The following is a 6,735-nucleotide window of genomic DNA, read 5'->3' as shown; positions in this document are numbered from 1 at the left end:
TAGAGATTCTGGTTGCCAATCCATTAGCCCACCATCTCCCTTTCTAGGAGGGTCTTGACTTGACCATGTATCCCTCAGAGTGAAAAAGTAGAGTCCAACCCCTCCGCCTAAATTTGGGCTGCTCTGCATTCGGCTGAAAATTCCTCCCACTGACTTTTCCTGGCCTCTTAGATAACAAGATAACAAGAATATTTACCAGGAGGCACCTGAAAAGCCTTTCTTCTCTGATAATGTGATAAAGATGTGTTTGTGTACCTTGAAGGCAAAGCACTTGGAGCCACCTTGCTATCTCAGAACCATGACAAATGACAAGTCTGGGCCAGCAAGATGGCTCAGCTGGTAAATGGTGGCTTGAGTAGTTTAATGCCCAGGAGCTATGTGGGGAAAGGAAAAGAACCAATTGCCACGAATTGGCTTCTGATGATGCACATGCCGTAGGTGGCATAGAAAGGCTTCTACACAAATGTACATAGAAAATAATTAATAAATAAATAAGTAGTCTCACAGGAAAAAGTTAAATGGTATTGTCAATGTGACCTGCTTAGAAGAAGCTTTCCAGTGCGATCAAGTTTCCAAGGAACATTTGAAACCACCTCAGGGCTTCCTGTTACGTGAGACCATAATAAGTAATTGTTTATGCAAATAAGCAAATCACCTTGCCCAAAACGCAAAGAGAATAAAGTGAAGGGGCAGGATTTCAAGCCCAATTATATCAGATGCTGAAGCCACTGACTGAGACCTTTATGCAAGGATTAAAGACTTAAAAACCAAGACAATAAGGAATGGATTTTCATCATACTGGCTAACTTCTTTGAACATGAATTCGCCATTTGGCAATTGCCTTTGCCCTGTTTACTGGTGAGTCCCAGACAATCCTGGATTTGCCCAGGAGTCTCTATGTCCATACCTGAGTCCAGCCATTTGAACAGCAGCCAGGGACATGGTGAGTAGTGGAGTTTACTATAGTTTGGTGACAAGACACCTTAGGGATCCAAATCTAAATAGCAGAAATATTGAGTTATTGCTATCTGATTGAGTATTGCTTACTTTTGTAGTATAAAATTATTGTCTTTAAAACTTTTCCAGATCAGGAAGATGACTGATTGAGTAGACTGCTCGCTACACAGCAGGAGACCAGAGTACAGATTCCCAGGGACCGAACACACAAATACAAGCACACACAAGCACACACACATTTTAAAAAAATCTATTCACTTTACATCCCAATATCACCCACCCCTTCTCCTCACAGTACCTCCTCACGCAGATCTTCCCCACATTCCTCCCTCACCTTCTCCTTTGAGAAGATGGAACACCCCCTCCCGCACCCTCTGGATATCTATCCCCTCCACTATCCTATCCCCAACCTGTCCCATCAAGTCTCTACAGGATTAGGCATATCCTTTCCCACTGAGGCCAGACAAGGCAGCCCAGTTAAGGGAAAAGGATTCACAGACAGGCAACAGAATCAGGGACAGCCTTTCCCCTGCACTAGTTGTTGGGGGACCCACATGAAGACCAAGCTGCACATCCGCTATATATGTCTGTGTGTTTGGAACGAGGTGGGGGGGGGAGGGAGTAGGTCCAGCCAATGCTTGCTCTTTGGTTGGTGCTTCAGTCTCTGGGAGCCCCCAAGAGTTCAGGTTACTTGACTCTGTTGTCTTCCTGTGGAGTCCCTGTCCTCTTCCTATTCCTCAATCCTTCTCCCAACTCTTCCATAAGACACCCTGAGCTCTGTCTAATGTTTTGCTGTGGGTCTCTGCACATCTTTCCATTGGTTGATGGGTAGAGCCTCTCAGAGGACAGTTATGTGGTACACTTTTACATATATGTGTGTGTGTGTGTGTGTGTGTGTGTGTGTGTGTGTGTGTGTGTGAAAAATACCTTTGCATGTGAGTCAAATTTCTGAAGGTGTCTATGTGTTGATGTTACATTGAACACCTCACGGCTACTTTTTACTGTTTAAAGGGGATTACCTTTAATCATCTTCTGCTGAGAGAAGAGTGGGTCCATTTCTTACACAAGTCCAAATTTCTCTAAGACTTATAAACAAAGCTCGGGACCTAACTTAGTGGGTGAGCACTTTCCTGGCCTTGCATGAGGCCATCAGTTGAAATCTAGCTTGGGGGAGGGGATCATTTGAAACTAGAAGGTGACATTCTGTCCAAGCATGCATCAAGATGGATGTGGCTCAAGGAGGAAGGTAGTCCTTGGGGGAGAGTGTCTTTTACAAAATGTTCGGTTTGGTGCTCTCGGCATTTCAGTTTGGGTGTTTTTACACAATTGGGTGGAGATGGAGGAAGAAAGGAGGCAATACACTTCTTAGAATCAGTTATAGTCTCATCGAAGCATGGTCCAAGAACCAGAATCTTAGGGATCTAAAGCCTAATGCTGAAAGTGCAGGGCCTCAGGCCCCAGCCCAGAGCTGCAGGGAAATGACCGCAAGAAAGGACAGGTGACTGCCAGACAGACAGCACAGGTGACCACCCGCATGGCTGGAGTCTGAGAAGAGTGACAGAGCAACCAGTCTCTGCCTCCGCTGCACTTGGGACTTTTTGAAGTTTTGAAAAGTCCCAGGGTGCAGTTCAAGGCCAGACGTTAGGTCTGTCTAGCTGAAGCTGGAGCATCGAGGTTCTTGAAGGTTTTGCAGATGGTTAGAGTATTTTGTTAAGGCTGAGGGCTGCAGGCTTAGTGCGCTCGCACTTCCAGCTTCTTTGTGCTTCTGGCTGGCACTCAGAAGCCTATGGAGTCCTGGTTAGACTTGAAGCCAAGAGGCTCCGTAATGAGAATTCCTTATAACAGGTACAGAATATTTGACAGTGTGCTGAGAAGGAAGCGCTCTGCACTGTGTAGTGGACATTTCCTTCCAAATGTATGTATGTATGTGTATATATCCCGTTTATGTTGTGCCCTAAATATTTATCATGCACTGTGCAAGACAATCCTATCCATTATATGTAAGCATCCCACATGTTCTACTAAGCTGTTTTATCCCTAAGGATAGGGCCCCACAGCTTGTTACTGGGCATTCTTTTTGGAACTTTATTTGGAAACTGGAACTAAGAAAAGTTAACGATGGACTCCCAAGGTAGCCCATCGGAAGGACAGGGTTGCCAGGATGTAGGTCTCATCCTCAGCGCTGGTTTATACGTCTTCCAGCAATGTGGGCTTGCTCAGCAGGAAGTGACTATCCTTTAACCAGAAACCTGTTACTGAGTTATTTGATGTAACAGAAACACATCTGTTGTCTCCGAAACTAAAGCATCTCCTTGACCTAACGCCTCTGTGCATGGTAATTCTCCCTGAGAAGAATGCCCAGTAGCAAGCTTTTCTGTCCTTAGCCCACTTCAAAATGGTATCCCCTTTGCCAGCAGTTACCAAGTATCACAAGGTGGGCCACAGTGTATGCTTCTGGTACTGTGGTGTGGTGCTTTGTAGTTTAAGACTGCCACCTAGTCCTCAGGTCAACGAGAAGAGTCTGTCTATGGCTAATAAAAATGATGTTGAGGGATGAGAATATCAGCCTCCAGACATAGTGGGCAGAACACAAATGCCCAAGCCACTAAAAGAGATACCTTGAAGGCTCTGACAGCTGCCCGCTTAACACACAAACATCTTGTTCCAAGAACAACAAGCCCGTTCATTCAGCCCTCATGGTGACTCTACACGGACCGTTTTACTGATTTCATTTTACAAATGGGGAAGCTGAGGCTGCTTAAGCTACCTGCAGAAGTTTATTGTTAGTATTTTGTGAGCTAAGGATGCTGGGGCCTCAGCCAAATCTAGCCCGACACTGCCACCTACAGGTAAGATGAAGTATCACTGTTTACTAACCTTAACAGGGATACCGACCATTCAAATGTCAAAGTCCTGACTGGAATCAGATTCTCTGCATTCCCCTCCACGTCACAACATCGGTTTTTCATTTAAGGAAATACCTGAGATTAGTGACCGTGGAGTCGGAGGGTTCTGACCCGTTCTTGTCTCAGGAGGTCAGTGGGCACATTCTCATGTTTTCCCAATAAGTCTTGTCAATTTACTCTGCTCAACCTGAGTCAAGATTTGTGAATATGATCGGAGATTCTAAAGGAGGATACTTTCTAGCTTGGGTGTGTGTGAGGAAGCATGTAAGCCAGATGGCCGCAAGGGAAGCATCTTGCGGCTGTGATATCATAGCTAGGGATGAAGACAAGGCCAGAATGAAGGTGGACAGAGCCGAGGTCTTGACCAAACTTGTCTGATGTTGAGTCTTCCTTTGGTTTTCGGCTTAGGTACCCCCAAGCCTCCTTTGTTGCTGAATTCCCACTAGGGTTTAAGAAACCAAACTTTCTTAGCCTTTGTGTCTGTTCCACTGTACTGTAAGTCACTTCAGGTGAAGAATTTGTTTTTCAAGCTACAGTGAGTGAAGGTCCCATTGCGGAGCTCTTCCTGCAGAGGAAGAGGCAGGGTTGTCTCTAGGTGAGCACAGTGTTCAGATAACTCTTCCACAGAGCATCCAGATGTCACCATCGGGAGAGGGTAGGGAGAGGAAAGATGCTGGTGCTGAGTCAGCCCGGGTCCTCTCACCCATTTGCGTAACTGCATGAAATCCAGTTTATGTCAAATTCAAGGAAAAGCCAGCTCTGCTTCCTGCATGTTTGGTGGAAATGCAGTCATGGCTGGTACTAAGAACAGGAAATCGCATTGAGAAATAAAACATGAGCAAACCGATTGTTCTTACTTTGTGCGAAACCATTCCTCCCATGACTCTTCACAAGAATTCAGGAAATTAGCCGGGCACAGTTGGTACATGCACGCCTGCAATCCCTGGACTTGTGAGGATAAGAATTTGACACCAGGCTAAGCTAGATGGGAAAGCCTGCATTTGTAAGATGTAAGAATTAAGATAAGATATAAAGACTCAGGAAATCCTGTGTAGTGTGACTCAGTCTTCCACGCTGGCCTCGTTTACCAAGGATGGCAGAATCTTGCTCCCTAGATGTTGGAGTGACACATCCCCCAGAGATAACCATCGTAAGGACCCCCTTTAGGCATGTTTCCTTTTGTGTCCGCCAATCCTTCTGCTCACTCCAAGATGCTCGGCTCAAGTCTTCTCACCAGTAGGAAGCCTACAAGTATCAAGTATCCTTCCATGGGACAGAACGATGGCTCCGTGGATAAACCCTTTGCCCCACAAATGTGTGGACTGGAGTGCAGGTGCACGTCTTCAGCACCAAGGCAAGTGTAGGTTTCATGTGGTGGCATGCCTGTACTCCAAGGAGACAGAGACATGCGATCTAGCTAGACAGACAAGCAAAATCAGTCTGCTCTGGGTTCAGGAAGAGACCCCATCCCAAGATATAAAGTGAAGAGCAACTGATGGAGACATCTGACGTCACCCTCTGGCTTTTACAAGCATGTGCATACACCACAGGTGAGTTCACATGCCTGCAAGCACATGTCCGAGCATGCACAGCTCAGCTCAGCGGATAAGGGTGGCTGCCACAGAGCCTGATGACCTGAGTTGGAGCTCTGGACCCATATGGTGAAAGGAGAGAGCTGGCTGGCTCTTCCGACTTGTTCTCAGACCTCTACAGGTAGAGCACATGAGCACACCCCTTCACAGCACACACAAAAATATTTAAAAGAAAATATTAAGTATTATAGGCAAACAGAAACTGGATTATCATATACTTCATGAACAATTCTATTATAATATCACTTAACATGAGAACAAATTTACATATTTGAATATGTATTAGCTATATATTTAGGGAAGAGGAAGGTTGCCAAGTACTTGCCAAAACTCTTGCTACCGTGTTTACTGTCTGAAGTATATTGGAAATTAAGAACAGATTTTGTTTAATTTAATAAAGTTAACCTGGAAGAAACAGATTATTTTAAACGACAATTTCCCTTGGTGCTTATTTGAGGGAAAAAATTGTTTTGTCCTCCAATTAGTTTACTTGTATCAAGTTGAAATCAATAGTAGACATGCGGTCAAGGATCTCTGGAAGGATCATACCTGAGATTGGATACATAGTGTGCATAAAGAGCAATTAAGAGCATGGGGGGGGGACGGGGGGGGGGAGAGGGGAGGGTGTTGAAGCTGGAGTGCTCAGGAGGAGCACGGGACAAGGTGGGTAGAGGGAAGCTAAGGAAGCAGGATTGCTCCGGATTGGATGTTGTCAGGACAGTGCACTGGTGTTCACGGATCTCTCAACTCTTACCTGAACCAAGGAAGATGAAAGTTTAATGAAACAGGTCATCAGAGTCACGGATGAGCGACCACACTGCCTAATCAGGATGGAGGTGGGCTGCTCATCTCTGTAGCTGAGCACGCACACTTCGCGGGTTCAGACTCGGCTGCAGGTCCTTCCTTGGTCATGATCCAGCCTGGTTCTGTCTGATAGGAGTGTTTTATGAAACTGTCAGTTTCAGAAGAGAACATGAGAAGCAGGTATCTCTTTCTCAAAATCACATCTTTAAGTGTCCAAACACAGAAAGCAAATGTATTCACTAGGCAAAGAAAAGGTCCCCAATGCCTTAATAGGTATTTAGAAATTAAGGAGTGAATAGGGAATTGATTTTTACCAAGTCAACAGAGGTTTTCTGTATGCAAGTTGATAAAGTTTCCCAATTTCTTCATTTAAATTTGGATAAAATTTTAGATGCTTCTCAACAGAGGTTTTAAAAATAAGATAACCATTTTCCCCCTGCTTTTTAAAAAGCTTACAACCTGTCTCGAAAAACCAA

Source organism: Mus caroli, chromosome 5, assembly GCF_900094665.2.
Source record: "Mus caroli chromosome 5, CAROLI_EIJ_v1.1, whole genome shotgun sequence".
Classification (NCBI taxonomy): Eukaryota; Metazoa; Chordata; class Mammalia; order Rodentia; family Muridae; genus Mus; species Mus caroli.
The sequence above is the reverse complement of the archived record's forward strand: the minus strand, read 5'-3'. Positions refer to the sequence as shown.